This window comes from Dasypus novemcinctus, chromosome 15, assembly GCF_030445035.2.
Source record: "Dasypus novemcinctus isolate mDasNov1 chromosome 15, mDasNov1.1.hap2, whole genome shotgun sequence".
In the NCBI taxonomy this organism is placed as follows: Eukaryota; Metazoa; Chordata; class Mammalia; order Cingulata; family Dasypodidae; genus Dasypus; species Dasypus novemcinctus.
Window position 1 is genome coordinate 52,623,291 of NC_080687.1, and position 18,363 is coordinate 52,641,653.

General features: G+C 33.2%; 1 long non-coding RNA gene across 2 annotated transcripts in view; it reads right to left on the bottom strand.

Moving 5' to 3' along the window:
• Nucleotides 1-8,280: 8,280 nt before the first annotated feature.
• LOC111767268 (uncharacterized) overlaps nucleotides 8,281-18,363 on the bottom strand; it is a 131,723-nt gene continuing 121,640 nt past the window's right edge. For both annotated transcript variants that reach the window (XR_009180627.2, XR_009180628.2), the window contains one exon: nucleotides 8,281-8,360. This is a non-coding gene — a long non-coding RNA (uncharacterized lncRNA). The remainder of the gene's footprint in view (nucleotides 8,361-18,363) is intronic.

The window sequence follows — 18,363 nt, forward strand, 5'->3', positions numbered from 1 at the left end:
AAAAAACAGTTATACCAGGCCGTATTTTTTTCTCAAATTTTTTCAGAATCAGTAATTATCAGAAAATCTATCAATATATATAGTCCATGACATTAGTAGTCTGAAGTAAGACAAGTCTTTTGATCATCTCAATAGATCAGAAGAAGAATCAAGCTTTACCACTAATGTATAATATTGAATAAGTTGATCACTTGCATATATATGTAGGATAAATCCATATTAATCTTACATTTTAATAAAATGGTTTTATATAAACCTTTTTTAGAAACTTTTTTATTTTAGGTTTAGGTGTTTTCCCTCTTCTATAGAGTTCAAATTTTCTTGCAGTTTTTGTGTCCAGGGAGTCCCTTTTATATGATCCCTTATATGCCATGAAATGGAAAATAAATGAATAAATGAATTCATTTCAGATTCTGCTGCTAATGTGAGTAAATTTGGTAAATGTTCTAATCATTCTAAGATAAACAAATGTCTTCTGCTCAAGCAAAGCAAAGCAAAGCACTAATTATATACATCTGTACAATACCAATAAAATCTAATATATCCAGAAATGATTCGCTGCCATTTCAGATAATAGACTCCAAGAATAACATTTATATAATCTTTCAGTCATTTTTCACAAAAAACTGTGATATCTAAATAATTTTTATCATGCAAAGTACAAAGAATGTGCCTTTAATTCATTCCTTCTAAGAGCTAAAGATTGACTATTTGTCAATAGAATATCAGAATATCAAGCGTATTAATCATAGTATCTCCTTGTCATTTTTCTACCTTTGTCTGCCAGTAGATATTTGCTTATGTGTGTAAAAAAAGTTCATGTTTACACATTTGATGAAACATATACATTCCTATCATCAAGGGTATGATAAATGTCATACCTCAAAAATCATGCTAAAATATTGATCACCAACAATCTGAATACTGTTCTTTAAATTTTAAGTTCTTCTTCTGAATTTTCATACATAGGCAGAAATGCCATCACCTAAACTAGGGTGTTGCAGTTCTGCGTGAAGGAACAGCAGCTCAGCCATCTGGAGAGATACTTTAAAGGTTTTTATTGTCCAATTGGGTTTCTCTAGTTCTGTATGACAGTCTGTAGACTCCCACATTTTCTGTCTAGAAGTGCAAATGAGTGATTTTATTCCTGGCAGCTCATGCAAAATGCTGCTCTCCAGATAGCCAGACTGAGATGCTTTTGGCAACCAAAATCATTTTATTAGCCCAGTTAGAATGACATGCATAAAATTGAGATTATACCCTGATCATTACTAATCTTAATGAGGCCAGTATGTTTTTCTATATGCAAAATAGTGGAGAATTTCACTTAAATTTAGGATCAAGTGAGACTAAACATGTTTCTGAATATTTGTGGATACTGTGCAATTTATTGTAATAAATGTATTTCTAAATTAGTAATCTTAAGGAAAATGGATGCCAAAGAACAGAGTATTGAGGAAAATTTAATTTTTAATCCATTTATTTCTGTCTTCTAAATTTCCTCTCTCATTTCAATTAAATCTGTATTGATCACTGTTCGTTAATTGGCACATATTCAAATAAATTTGCTTTGCCTAAGTAGGAGCTCTAAAACTTAGCCTATGTCAGCAAATATTATTGAAGTTGGTGAGAAATGGTCTTTATTATGGTGGAAAAATCTTCCCTCCTTAGTCAAATGCAATTCAAATATTTTTTAACATCTATCCTGGGTCCACCCCATTTCAAGGCACTTCCAAGGACATTGATAGTAGAGACAGGTAAGGAAACAGATAATCCATATCTTCTTAACAAGTTTACAATTTTTTAAAGTCTTAGACATAAACAAATATTAGTAATATGGAGTAATTTTTAAAAAAGTAGGTCAGAGAGTGAAAGAAAAGAACTCATAAATTAAAGTTATTAATGGTGACTAAATTGATACATGTAAAAGTCATAGAAAAAATATGATCTTATTTAGAAGTAAGAGATATGTAAACTATGAATGGGAATTGGGTTAGGGTTCTGAATAAAGGATATGTTGGTGAGTGTGGCTAGTAACAGCATATACTGATTACTACTTTGAAAACTTATAAATGGGAAATGTTCAAAGTGCTTAAATTATATTAGGAGTGATTGTGCATTGAGACTATGTTAGTTCTTTGAGGAAAGAGAAACTTGTATGAGATATATAAGTCCCAAACTATAGAGGTGTTTAGCAAAATGTTATGACACCAAAAGAATGAACCAGATGAGTGTCACACAGAGGTTGCTGTTCTGTGTATACATATATCCAAATAGTGCTCTGTAATAATGAGGCAATTGCTAACATAAAAATGTATTACTCAATGTTTATAATGAAGTTAGATTTCTGGTGTCAATATTTGTCACTTGCACGTATAAAGATTATGGTAGTTATGTGACATATTAATGTAATAGAGTAATAGCATCTCAATTGTCTCTCATTCCAATATATTCATTTGGAGAGAGTAAATAATCATAAAGCAATCAAAGATGAACTACAAAAGAGTAATTTTTTAAAATTTTTAAAATGTTCTTTCCATGTTAAAATTTACATTAACATTTATATGGCAATAGAGAAGAAAGATTGAGGACAACTTACCTTCAGGACAGAATAAAATTCTTCATTCAAACCACACATGGCAAATATTAGTAAACAGGGGCATATGGACAATGAGCTACTTCCTTAAAACTAGAATGAGAATTTCTTATTACAGAAAAAAAAAGCGTCTTTACAGGTGATTTTGAAGGTAAACATCCTAACTATGATCATCCAAAAATCTACACAGTATAGCAAAAAAGTAAAATAAAAAGGCGGAAGTAGATGTGGCTCAAGTTATTGGGTGCCTCCTTCCCACATGGGATGTCCTAGTTCAGTTCCCAGTGCCCCTAATAGACGACAAGGAGACCCAGAGAGCCCACAATGAACAGACACAGAGAGCAGACAGCTAGCACAAATAACAAGGGGGTGGGAGGGAAATAAATAAATATTTTTTAAAAAGAAAGAAAGGCATTATACATGTTGCCAAGATTATAAATGTGTACACATGATTTCTAGTTCATTAAAATTCTCAAAAACATCTTTCACGCACAGAATATGTAATTTCACTTTTACCTCAAACTTGTCTCATCAAGCCTACTGTGAAAACAGTAGGTTATTATGGTATCATGTAAAGAGCACTAGACACAGAATTAACCCCCCATCCAGGTAATCCTCCGTACAACCCACGGACAGACGCTAATTTCACAGTCTGAAAACCTACAGTAACGCATATTGTAGCATATACAATTTTGAGTAAAGTCTAACTATGAGACAGAATTCCTTTATAGCATAGCTGGCTCCCTACTGTTATTGCTATATGGTCCACATTATGAATATGGAGATATTGAATCCCTCAAGCACAAGTTTGTACAAACATCATATTGATACTATGTATATATTGTTTTGTTTAAAGAATTGTTCTCTCATAGAGATGTATACTGAAATATATATGAGTTGAATAACATATCTTGTGTTTATTTTAAAATAATTAAGAATAGGAGAACTATGTGGGAGTAGGTGAAGCAATATTGGCCATAAAATGATAATTGTTGAATCTGGATGATGAGTATGTGGGAATTCACTATGCAGTTTTGTTTTCTTTTATATATATTTAAAATTTTTCATAATAAAACAAACATGCAAAAAAGAGATAGCATGAATTCCCACACCTATTCCAAGTTTCCCCCAGGCTGAAATGCCATGTCCTTAAAATTTCTTATGTATGAAATAATGTCTTTGGGATGTAGAAGTATTATGGAATAAATATTCTGAGAAACTTTCCTGCTTCATTCAATCTAGTCATTCATAGTGCAGAAAAATCATCCTTAAAAATACTGGCTGTGATTTAAAAAATAAAGGAAATCCTTTGAAAACAAGAGTGAAGTGTAAACCACTGAAATTAGTATGAGCAAATTCTGTGCTACCCTGAGGAGAATGTTGACTTCAAACCCTAGCGTCTGGGTTTTAGGGACATGTGGGATTATAGGAAAGGAGGAAAAAAGTTAAGAAACTTATATGTAGCCAGAGCCTAGTAGAGGACTGCACAGCTTGTGAAAGGGTAGGCTCAGAAAAAAGAAAAAAGAGTCAATCCAACTGTAAAGACAATACATTAAATTAATTATCTAGACCTCAGCTCCAAGTGGGACAGAAGAAGACTTCCCTGGGAATTGGTAACCACAATCTTGCCCTATAAGCTTGATATTATACCATGTACTTGGTCTGGCAGAGCCCAATATGAGAAGCATATATAAGGGATCACTGACTGCTGATGCTTCAGGTCACTGTCAGAAACAAAGACATAAATGCTACCTGGAGTAACTCAACTTCAATCCTGGCACTTCACAATTCAGTATTCTCAAAGTCAAAATTAACCAGCTAAGATTTCAAAAACCAAAACTATATCCTAGGTAACACCCGGAGTGTGAGAATGAGCAAAAGAACAATTAGCAGAATTAGAGCTTGATGACCTTCAGATTTGGAAAATGTCAAATATTAGATCATAAAATACTTATATTTAAAATGTAAAAATAAATACAAGAGGAAACAATATCAAGATTATAACTATCAAAACAAGCAGGGCTTTTAAAGTACAGACTTTCAGAATTTATACATATATTAATGTATATACATATATGAATATATGTGCTTATGCATATAGAGAGAGACAGAGAAATAAGAGAGAGAAGATGGAGGGAGAGGAAGAGAGATATTTAAAAAAAGAACCCAACAGATGGGTTTAATACAACTTAGAGCTATCTTTGTGACCCAGCAAATAATAAAAGATATACCCAACAGAAATGCATATATACACACACACACACTAAAAGACATTTTTAAAAATGTAACACTAGCTTTATGCATACTAACGAAAATCTTTTATCCTCAACAGAAAAAAGAGCAAGTTAAAAGTGGTATATCAAGCCGTTCACTGCTAGAATAAATGTACAGATATATAAATGAAACTATTGCTATGTAACACATGTATAAATTTCCCAAATATAATATTGAGTCAGAAAAGAATACATAATCTATGAATTTCATAAGACAGACAAATAATCTCTGGTATTCAAAACCAGGACATTGGCTACCTTTTGAGAAGGATATGGTAGGCTTCTGTGGTAGTAATAATATTCTGTTACTTGATTTGAATGATGATTATGTAGATATTAACAACCTTTTTATTTCATTAAATTGTATACATATGCCTTGCACTGTTTCTGCTTGTAAATTTTACTTTAATGATATTTTTAAATATACACAAGGCAAAAATTGATAGATACACAAGTGGAAATTTAAAAATTCACCATCTTGGTAAGAGTTTTTAAAATGTATCTCTGTGAGTAATTAGTATATCAAGAGGCTACAAAATCAGCAAGTATATGAAGACTTGATCATATACTTGGTTTAGTATCTATATGGAGAACTTTACACACTAATGATAGAATTCACATTCTTTTCATATACAAATTAAAGTTATATGAATTGATCATCTACTAGGCAACTCTCCATAAATTTCAAAGAATCAGCCTGGATTATTTTACTATAATGCAGTTGAAGTGGTAGTCAATAACAGTAACTAATATACTTAGAAATGCAAAAATTCACTTTTAAATGACTAGTGGGTCAAAGAGGAAATAATAATTGATAATGAAGTTTTCTTAAATATTTAGAAAAGATTATAATGCTGTATAAGCTATAGTTTAAAAGCTATTTATCAAAATCAACAGGCATGAGAGGTGTTGCAATTCCAAACATGAAAGATAAGGTTAATGAGATTTTTGGAAGGACATTAAAATTATGAAGAGCTTCATTCAGCAAAGTAAAGAAAAGAAATGATAAACAAAGTGTCAAAATTAAAGAAGTTGGGATATTTTGTATTATTTGCTTTTTCGAAGAATAAATTTAAAAACTGGGGAATGGGCGGCAGACTTGGCCCAGTGGTTAGGGCATCCGTCTACCACATGGGAGGTCCGCGGTTCAAACCCCGGGCCTCCTTGACTCGTGTAGAGCTGGCCCATGCACAGTGCTGATGCATGCAAGGAGTGTCGTGCCACGCAGGGGTGTCCCCCGCATAGGGGAGCCTCATGCTCAAGGAGTGCTCCCTGTAAGGAGAGCCGCCCAGCGTGAAAGAAAGTGCAGCCTGCCCAGGAATGGTGCCACACATACAGAGAGCTGACACAAGATGACGCAACAGAAAGAAACACATTCCCATGCCGCTGACAACAACAGAAGTGGACAAAGAAACAAGACGCAGCAAATAGACACAGGGAACAGACAACCAGGGTGGGGGTGGGGGTGGGGAATAAATAAATAAATAAATCTTAAAAAAAAAAAAAAACTGGGGAAATTATAAACACCTTACGTTGAGTTAAGTAAACCAGTCACTGAAGACAAATATTACATGACCTCACTGAAATGACTTAAGCAAATTGAGCAGAGTCACAGAGCCAGAATCTGGAAAGGTTATCAGGAGACAGAAAGGGAGTAGAGGATGGTGAGTCAATGCTCAATATGGGCAAAAATCTATGATAAGGAGGATGAGGGTGGTGGGCATTGGATGGGGATATTGGTGCAGTGATGTGTTTGGGTTCCAGGGTGCTGGAATATGAGGGGGAATAAGGTGATGGGGTGTGGTTGTACTGTTCATGGAACTGTGGGGAGGTCTGGAGGAAGGAGTAGATGAACTATGGATATTTGCAGGTCTGTGGTTAAAACTACAATGTTGGGAATGTTCTTTTGATAAATATGGCAGGGAAGGGTTAGTGGTACAGGATGTCAGGGGTGAGGAAATATGAGGGATAGGGTGTTCCTAGGGCATGCCTCTATGGAATATGAAAGTGTTCATCTCATTATAGAGTGTTATCTTAGTGGGTAGAGACCCATTCAAAAAACAAGAAAATATTAAGCTCTTATCCTGAGGAGTCATGCTATGTTCTCAGTTAGAGGGTCAAGAATCTCTCAAGAACTTAGGCAGTGCCTAATAAAAGAAAACAGATCAAAAATCAAGCAGCCAATATTATTGTATGTAACTATGAACCTTATTCTTCAAAAAATGAAGCTAATTGGTTACCATAGGTTCTAAGGGGAGAGGAAGGGAAGAATAGAATAGATGGAAAATGGGACATTTTTAGGGCATTAGAATTGTTCTGATTGATCTTGCAGTGATGGATACAAGCCATTTTTAAGTTTTCTCAAAACCTGTGAAAGTGTAGAGTACAAAATGTAAACCCTAATATAAAACCCATTGACCATGTTGGTAGCAATGCTTCAATACTTATACATCAATTGTAACAAATATACCATACACATATGAAATGTTATTAATAGAGGAAACGGGAGAGGGGAAGGTGGTTGGGTATATGGCTATCTGCTATATTTTCTATGTGTCTTTTCTGTAACCAAAAGCTTCATTGAGGATAAAGCAAAAATTAAAAAAATAAATAAGACACTGGGGGAACATATAGAAGAATTTGTCACTGTACATAAAGACAGATCTTATGGTGATGAAAGATGAAACAAAAAATGTTATTTGTTTTGTATTTTATTTGTTATTTATTATCATTTTTAAAAAATTTTGTCTTTGTCTTTGGGAAGGTTTTGGATAGCAGAAGGGCTACAACTGTGGAAGGGGAGTATCAATGGTGTGGATTTTCAGTGATAGGGAATGTGTGGGAAGGGGTGTAACTGGGGCATGACTTTAAGGCATATGTATATGTTCAACTGGTTATGGGGTTGTCTTGGTGGGAGGAGACCCACACAATAAGTGAAATAATACTGAATTCCTTTCCTAGGGAGTCCTCCTACATTTTTTAAAGGACAGCAAGAATCCACCAAGAACATGAGCAGTGTCTAGTTAGGAAGACAGACCATTATGCCAGTCTCTTGATAGTTACACTTATGAACTTTTTCTTTGAAATCTAAACTTTGCCTAATATAAATTGCCTTAGATTTACCTCATAAAAGCCTCCTTGTTGCTCAAATGTGGCTTCTTTCTAAGCCAAACTCAGCATATAAATGGACTACCTTCCCTCCGCCCCCCCCCTCCCCCCGCCCAGTCATGGGACATAACTCCAGGGGATGTGCCTCCCTGACACCAAGGGATAATTACCAAGTGCCAACTAGCAAGGTATTTGGAGAAACCTTGACAAAAAGGGGAAAATATTAAATACAAGTCAGTTTTTACAGGTAGGAGATTTCAAATTGACTTGTTAGGTCATTCCATAGGTTATACTTACGCATAACTCAGCAGATCTCATTGACTGCTACAGTAAGCAATGCCTCAAACAGTGGGGCTCATGAAGATTCTGGAGACATCAAGGCACTATAAGAAGGGCAGATAATCTCAGGAATTTGGCACACTCTCAGTTGGCCTTACTTTAGAATATATGGTTGCCTATGTAACAGAGTTAGACTCATTTTAATTTCCCTGTACATGGCTCTTCTACCCATTTTATTTGAACCTATAATTAGCTATACCTTGTTTAAATATATCTCCCAGAAATGTAAATCTTCAGTTATTCATATGCTGGTTGAGCCTTGAATCTCAGCAGAGTTGCAACACCTACTCCCGAGTTTATTGGACTCTCCCAGGACAACTAACAAAAGGATGATATGGACAACACCCATCCCCCAAAACAGAGAATATCACAACTTCAAGCAAGACAGTCCCATCCATTTTCCCAATGGGATCTAAGCCCCCTTTCAATCAGAAACAGAGTAGACATCATCACCCCCAATTCTCAAGTATGAAGAATGAACACACATAAAGGGCGAATGCAAATATGGACTAAAGTAGACATTGTAATTTTAGCAGTGGAAGAATTTCTATCATTGATATAAAGTTAGTGGCCACCAGAAGTTCTGAGGGGAGGAAGAAAGAATAGATGTAACATGGGGGTATTTGGCGACAGTGGAATTCTCCTGCATGATAGTGCAATGATGGATACAGGCAATTATACATTTTGTCAAACCTATAAAATTGTGCAGGGCAAAATGTAAACGATAATGTAAACTATAGTACATGGTTAGTTTGCATGTTTCAATATATGTTCATCATTGGTAACAAATATAGCACACTAAGGAAAGATGTTATTAATGGGGGAAAGTGTGGGAGGGGGAGGAGGTAGGGTATATGGAAATCCCTTATATTTTTTTCTTTATTTTTCTTTCTTTATTTTTTTAATGTTACATTAAATGTTACATTTTATTTTTTAATGTTACATTAAAAAAATATGAGGTCCCCATATAACTCCCATCCCCCTCACCCCACTCTTCCCACATCAACAACCTCTTTCATCATCGTGGCACATTCATTGCATTTGGTGAATACATTTTGGAGCACCGCTGCACCACATCATTGGTGGTTTACATTGTAGTTTACACTCTCACCCAGTCCACCCAGTGGGCCAGCACCATTTATGTAATCTAAATCTTCTTTAAAAATTAAAAAAAAAAGTATATTTAAAAATAAAGCTGGTAACATAATGAAATGCAAATGTAAAATGGTTTAATAAAATAAATAGTTGACTCTTTTACTAAACTACTTAAACCAAGAACATGTTTAAATTAGTGTACACAATTCAATACACCACAGATATGAAGGTATGCATTGTTTTATTCCTTGTATATATTTCTAAGTCTTCAATATTTTATAACATTATCTTTTAATACTATTTTACATTTCCTTTACCATTTAACTGCTATTTTCTTATTTAATTCCATTTAATATCTTAATCAAAATGTGTTACCAAGGAAGTGGTAATATATTTTGGCTCAACCAGTTGGGCACCTGCTTACAACATGGGAGGTCCCAGTTTCAGGTCCCAGTGCCTCCTAAAGAAGATGAGCAGATGCCCGCACCCATTGCAATGAGATACCACACTCTGCTGCTACAAGCTAGATGCTCACATCCACTGCTATGAGCTAGACACTGCACCTCACCACAATGAGCTAGATGCTACATCCCACTACAATGAGCTAGACACCCATACCTCACTGCAATGAGCTAGATGCCTGCACGCTGATGCTATGAGCTAGACACAACACCCTGCCACAATGAGCAGATGCCACAAGCCTACAAACACAGTAGCCCATGGGGAGCAGATATGGCTCAGGGCACTGGGCACTTGCCTCCATGAGGGAGGTTCCAGGTTCAGTCCCCATTGCCTACTGGAAAAGACAAGCAAACAGACCAGAGAACCATCAGGGTGAAGGGGAGGTGGATAAATAAATAAATAAATAAATCTTTAAAATACATGTGTTACCAGAACAACATATAATACAAATCTTACAGGATAGAATTATTATATGGATTGATTCTATCCATGCTATTAAAATTGCAGTATATTCTTCTTTCCCTTTCTTGTTGTATATTACTGTCATTGATATAGTCATCAAAGTTCTTTAAGTCTTTTTTCATGTGTGTTAATGTGGTTTGCTACCTATCTCTATAGTTTATTGTCTTGAAATTTTTATTAGGCTGAAAATAAAAATCAGAGGAGTTGCTGGCCTTGATTACTCAATGACAATACTGAGTAGTGTATTTTCTGAGAATTTTTGGAGGTTTCCCCTCAAGAGGCCTCTTATTATGGCACTAATTATATTCAGAATTTACCCTGGTTCTGGACCTGGCCCTCATATTTGCAGAGTTAGCAAACTAATTGTAAAAGACACTTAGAATGGCTCCATCTCTCACTTATGAACTAACTGAAAGCTCTCTAAATGGATCTGTAATATAAGAACAATGTAATCACTAATAATAAAAGTATAACTCATTCAAGGAAAGGAATCTTTGACTCATTGTGAGCCGTTCATGGTCCCCCTATAGACATGCCCAAGATAAAAAGAACAGCATAATGAGAGGATGTTTTTAAGAGCATGTGTTATTAGGACACATGTAGTTAAATGAATTTCATATTTAATGGCATCAGCTAAGAGACTTTAATGTATTCATTCATAATATTAATAGTAATGGCCTTCCAAATGAAATGTGGATACTTGAAATCCATTGTCTAAAATTCTCTTTCCCCTGAGCAGGGGCTTGAAGAGCCACTTCCAGTGTTTGCCCCTGTTACTCTCCTATTTTTGACACTTCAGTGATGGATACTTCTCACTTCTGATTGCAATTTTTTAAAATAAAATAATGCATTCAGTCAAGTTACAAACAAGTGTTTGAACATTGAGACCTTGCCTGTCTTTGAGGTGACTTTGAATAAATCTATTTTGATAAATATTGTTGATTTTCAAGTGTAACTCTCACAGGATGTCCTATATCCTTTGTTTCTTATTTGCATCTGATGTCTGTCTTCCCACATAATAGCTATCACTTTCAATTTGTGTTGCCCACAATTTTAATCATCCAAGTCATTGATAAAAATGTAAAAGAGAGAAAGGGTGGAAACCTCTGTTGCATGTGTCTAGAATCTGTTTTCTCTCTCATCATAGATTTTAGTAATTATAGCTCTCTATGAATAAGATCAACCACTCACAACAATTTCCAAGTGTCCTACCTTCCCACCGAATGACTTCTTTTTGTTCCCAAGGTCATCATGTAAGACATTGTGGAATATATTTCTGAATTTGGACTGCACTATTTCTGATTAGTTACCCAAGCTAATAATTTTGTAAAGTTACATAAAAGAAAATATATCAATCTAGAATGTTTTTTTTCTTAGTGTCCACATACTTTTGTTGAGTTATTTCTGAAAAGCATAACGTCATTGCTTTGTATGAAACCTTGTAGAATAGCTTGTTCACACACTAACATCTATGCACAATGCTCAGTCACACACAGAATAGCTTGTTTATAGTTTTATAGTTGTTCCCAAACTAAAATGCATATATTTGCAAATGAATCCTTGAATATTCAGGCAGAAGCCTGGAATTTATTCAATTCCTACTTCTTTCAGTCTCCTCTCCTTTCTCATTTACTCTGTCATCAAATCTGAGATCTTCCATTCCCAAACACTTCTGCTTATATTTCTACACTCAACCATTCATTCTGTCAGAAAAAAATCTTAAAAATACATTCTTATTTTTTGACTTTCCCTTAAAATCATTATCTGTAATAACAATATATCCTCGTAAATTACTAATATTCAGTAAATTCAGAGTTTTACTTCTCATAAATTGCTTGTACATGTCCACGATATGTTTTCAGACTTATTTTAAATTGTATATCTTGCTTTTCATCTTTTGATCAAGGCTTATTAGATATATTATCATAAGTGTGCAATGATAAGTTTTAGGTAGATGTCCAATTGCTTTTTCATTTAAAAGGCTTTTTTGCTTGTATATATAAGTCAAGGTGTTTTCTTCATAGGCCATCTTATATTACAAATTGTTTTCATAATTCTTGAAGCAAAAATCTTATTACTTCTATTTAATGTGATAATATTTTCTTGTTCTTTTAGTCATGGAGCCTATCAATCTAGTAATTTTACTATAGCTATTTATGTGTTCTCCTTACTTTCTATCCTAGCTTGTAAATTTCTTGAGAACAGAGATACAGCTTTACTAATTTTTCTATCACTTGCAATACTTGTCACATTTCCTTTAAAATTATACAATTAAATTCTGTGTTAAATTGAATGTATTTTGTTTGAATACATTTTGAATTTATTTTACCAATATTTGGTATTTTCAATAATTTCTGAGAATTTTTTAAAGATAGTGTTTTCCAGAATTTTGGCATATCTAAGAAAGCAAACAAGTGGCAGTTTCAAAAGGATTATCTATGGAGTGAGTAATATTGGTAAATAAGCATGGTGGATTCAAGGAAAAGGAAAAGAGATTATCTGCAGTGGAATTGCCACATTAGTCAATATTGGAATTTAAGTTGTAGAAACAAATTTAAACATTTTAATCATAGTAATCCTTTGCAGTTTCTCATACCCTATGTGAGTCCCTCATTTATTCGGCTATTCTATTAACTTGTGATTTTTTTTAATTTTTATTTTTTTGTTTCTTTTGGGTTTGCCTTGTTGCTCTTATTCTGGTTCCTTGACTTAATCTTTTGGCGTTAAACTTGATGTAATCAAAAGATATAAGCTTATAAGCCAAACTGAGGTTTAGACGCTTTGAGATGCAAGAACAACCCAGAACAAAAAACATCAGAATGAGCAAGACCTATTGCCAAAGCCAATATAATACTACAGCAACAAAAATCTATGTGTCTGGGAAAAGAAGTAGGGTTTATTCCTTTTGACTGAGTAAACAGTCATTGGTTAATTAATATTAGCAGTAGTGGATTTCCTGTTGATAAGGGCTGGTAGGCGTCTTGGTGATCAATTACAAAAAGAAAATTGATGACACCATATTTATGCCCAAATCAGGGGAAGTGATCATATCAGTTAAATTACTAACATAAATATTTTGGCATTGTATTAGCCAAATTGGAAACAGTGTCAGATTAGAAGACTTATGAATAAAGATTTATGGCTGAAAAATATTTTTCCATGCTTACAATGAGGACATAAAAATAGAAGCAATCATAGTACAAGAAATTAGAAGAATTTAAAAACTACATTGAATGAAAACCCCAAACATTTCCACCATTCTAGTAAGCCACATATACTAATTTTTCTTTATTCTCTTCATCAGTTATATATGTACATAAGAAATTTAAGAAAAGTATGATTATAGCATAGATAAAAATTATGAAGGTTTCCATTTAAAGAGACAAATTATTTCATATGTTTTGACATGATATTAGAGAAGTTTTTGAAAATGTGGTGACCATAAACATTGTTGTAACAGTGAAAGAAAGAAAAAATATTAAATTCTTAGAATTTTAGATGTATTGATAGCAGTGATGGAATTTATTTCGTATTACCAAAACAAGTTAACATGAAGTATTTCCAAGTCAAAATATTTAATTCAATGTGGAAGTGCCACTTTCAAGGTGATACCAAGACATTCACTCATCCAAGGTGAAAATATTCAGTAGAAAAATATATTCATCCAGTCAATTTTTCAAATATAACTTTCCCATTGCCTTTAATAAGTAATGAAGGTTGCATGTCAGATATATTGTTAAATTTCAGGGGTAAGGAAACTAACTCAATTTATGTTTTTACTTATTTATATGTCCATAATATTATAGACATTCATTTGAATACCATTCAGATCAATGCATCTATTTTTGAGTATAACATAACAATCCCAGATAACTTGCAAAAATGGCAATAAATTATCTTAAAACCTTTGTTATAGTTATATTTGCTCTAGAAGTCTGTAACATATACTAAATTAGAAATTTGGTTTCTTAATTTGTCAGATTAACAACGATGATATGTGCTTAGGGTTTTAGGATTGCCATGTACTATTCAGAGTTAATAGAAAAAAAATTTCATTGAGATGTTTGACATTACACAAAGCTGAATTAAGAGAGTTGGGAAATTCCGAGCACCAATATAGACTCCATATTTTAAATCAGGAAATCTGGGACTTTTGTATTATCAAGCTCATTTAAAATGGTACTGAAAAATAAAAAAAGCATTGCTTTAGGCACAGGAAAAGACCAATAAATGTGGTATTAGAGTGTGTGTATATAAAAATGGTAGGAACACTAAGATATAAATTTAGATAACTGGGTTCTGGAATAGATTTCTATGTATTTGGTAGTTTGGCTGGACAAGACATGAATATCTGTTGTTTTTTTCATTTTTCATCCATATATGGAAATTTTTACTAGATGGTATATAAAATCATTTAACTTTCTGACTCAGCATTCAAAAGTTCAGGAATATTTGTTTTGAATTACAAATCTTTAAAATAGGAGCAGTCTACATTCATTCAAGCATACAGTGTGATTTTGTGCCAGTTCACATTTTCTCAGATCTAATCCTATCAAGATTTATTTTATGACAGATGTATTGACATTGCATTAATCAACTTTAACCCTTAAATTCTTTCAATACAGTGTCTGTGTCATTGTATTAAATATACTACATTTAAATCATTCCACTACAAGAGGTACTGTTGTTTTATGCCTCTTACAAGTTAAAGGACATTATATAGTTTGAAAGAACTCACAATACTTGCTTCTGTCCTAACACAGTATTCAAAGTTTCTTTTGTTTCATTTCATCTGTGTGACTTGGCCTGTATTGAAAAGCAGTTCAGAAAATCTCAGATGAGGATAATGTTTGTTGATGATAACTGATGCTGGCTTCCATGGAAATGCTAATTTAGTACCAGTCACTGTCAATCAATTGTCTAGATTTATTGTTCTAGCACGTCTAGATGTAGTATGTGATGGCTGATAGAAGTACCCACTACAGTAATTAGACTGTCATCAAAGAAGAAGAAAAGGTTGTTCACAGGCTAAAGTAACAGATTCTCAGTAGGAAAAATAATCATAAATAACATAAAATGATTTAAACAGAGAAGAGGCTTCAGATATCCTTCTTGGTCTCATTTCATTAAAAGGGAAGAGAATATTTTGAATGCATATAACAAATCTTGTCTTGTACAATTGATTCTTGTTCATGTGTATAGGTACTATAGTTATAAAAATTAAGAGGTAATTACACATATATTAAATTCATATCATATTTTAATATAGGAGTTCTATGAGGTATAAAAATTTTAGTTCTATGAAACTTTAAAGTTTATCTTTAAAGGTATGCTTTTTAGTCAGTGAAATATAAACATAACCTAATTATTCCTGACTTCACTAATTAGGAAATATAACTTGATAATAAGCATATCTTTTGGAATACTACAATTAAAAAGTATAAAATTCAGAAGAATATCTCAATCTTAAATAGCAAACTGTTCTAATTCATTCACCTTAGGAACAAATAAAATAGATTTGCAGCTAACAAACCATTTTGGAGCTCTATAATAGGAAGGATATTTTGCTGTATTAAAATTAAATTTAATTAATAAAAATAAAACAAGTAAAACAAATGGCTGCACCACTCTACATTCCCACCAGGAAGGAGTGTTGCTGTTTCTCCATACTTGTAGTTTCCTGTTTTTTTTTAATAGGTCCATTCTATAAGGTATGAAATTATATCTAATTGTGGTTTTGATTTCCATTTTCCTAATAGCTAGTGATGTTGAGCAAATTTTCATATGCTTTTTAGTCCTCTGTATTTCCTCTTTGGGAAAATGTCTATTCAAGTGTTTCATTCATTTTTAAATTAGATTGATGGTATTTTTATCATTGAGTTAATGATCTCTTTATATGTCATGGAAACTAAACTCTTATCACATATGTGATTTTCGAATATTTTCTTCCATTGAGTAGGGTACATTTTTACCCTCTTGACAAAGTTGTTGGAAACATAAAACTATTTAATTTTGAGGAGGTCCCATATATCTACTTTTTCTTTCCATGCTTTTGCTTTGGGTGTAAAGTTTAAGAAACCACTTCCTGCCAGAAAATCTTGAAGCTATTTCTCTACATTTTCTTCTAGGAGTTCTATGGCTCAAGTTTTTATATTTAGTTGTTTGATCTATTAAAATTCCATGTCAATTTTCATATAAGGTGTGAGATAGGGATCCTCTTTCTTTCTTTTGAATATGGCTATCCAGTTCTCCCAGCACCAATTGTGGCATAGATTGTTCTGACCCTGTAGGGGAATGTGAGAGCTTTCTCAAAAATCAATTGAGCAGAGCAGGTGTCGTTCAGTGGTTGAGTACCTGCTCCACATGTACCAGGTCCCTGGTTCAATCTCCAGGACTTCCTTAAAAAAAAAAAAAAAAAAAAATCAATTGACCACAGATGTGAAGGTTTACTTCTGAATTCTCAATTTGATTACATTCATCAATATGTCTATATTTATGCCTGTACCATGCTCTTTTTATCATTGTAGTTTTGTAATATGCTTTAGAGTTAGGTAGTTGATTCCTTCAATTTTGGTCTTCCTTAAGATGTTTTTGGCTATTTGGGGTCCCTTATCTTATGAAACAACTTGATAATTGACTTTTCCATTTCAGAAAAAAAAAAGACTATTGGAATTTTCATTGGGATTGCCTTGAATCTGTAAACTAATTTGGGTGGAATCAGCATCTTAATGAACACAGAATGTCTATCCATTTATTTAGGTCTTCTTTGATTTCTTTTAGCAATGATTTGTAGTTTGCTAAATACAGATCCTTTTCACCCTTGGTTAAGTTTATTCCCAAGTATTTTATTCTTTTAGTCACTATTATAAATTGAAATTTTACCTGATTTGCTCCTCAGGTTGCTCATTAGTAGCATATAGAAACAATACTGGTTTTTGTATACTAATCTAATGAACTCGTTTATTAGCTCTAGTAGCTTTGTTGTAAATTCTTTGGGACATTGTAGATATAGGATCATATCATCTGAGAATAGCAAAAGTTTCACTTCTTCCTTTCTGATTTGAAAGTCTTTTCTTTCTTTTTTTTCCTAGTTGCTCTATCTAGAACTTCTAGAACACTATTGGTGACAATAGGCATCCTTGTTTTATTCTTGATCTCAGCAGGATAGCTTTCAATCTTTCTCCATTGACTACGATGTTAGCTGCATTTTTTCTTATGTTGAAAAATTCCCTTCTGTTTCTATCTTTTGGAATGTTTTTATCAAGAAAGGATGTTGGATATTGTCAAATGCCTTTTCTGCATCAATCAAGATGGTCAGGTAATTTTTCTTCTTTGATTTATTAATGTGGTGTATTACACTGATTTTATGTTGAGCCACCCTTGCATATTTGGTATAAAACCAATTTGATATGGTGTATAATTCTTTTATTGTGCTGTTGGATTCAACTAGCACATATTTTGGAAAGATCTTTGCAGCTATATTCATTAGAAAATTTGGTCTGTAATTTTCTTATTTGTATCTTTATCTGGGTTCAGTATTAGGGTAATGTTGGCTTCAAAGAATGAGTCTTCCTTCCTGTTTAAATTTTTGGAAGAGTTTGAACAGGATTTGTATAAAACCATCTTTAAATAATTGGTAGAATTCCCCTGTGCAGTCATCTGGTCCTGGGCTTTACTTTGTTGGGAGGTTTTTGATGATTGATTCAATCTCTTTATTTGTTATTGGTTTATCGAGGTCTTCTATTTCTTCTAGGGTCAATATAGATTTTTCATGTGTTTCTAGGAATTTGTCCATTTCATCTATATTGTTAAGTTTGTTGATATACAGTTGTTTATATTTCCTCTTTTATTTCAGTGGGGTCAGTGTAAACGGTATTAATCTCTCCCCTTTCATTTCTGTATTTATTTATTAACATTTCTCTCTTTTTTCCTTTTTCAGTCTAGCTAAGGGTTTGCCAATTTTGTGGTTCTTTTCAAAGAACCAATTATTTGTTCATTTATTTCCTTTTTTGTTGTTATTCTTAATTT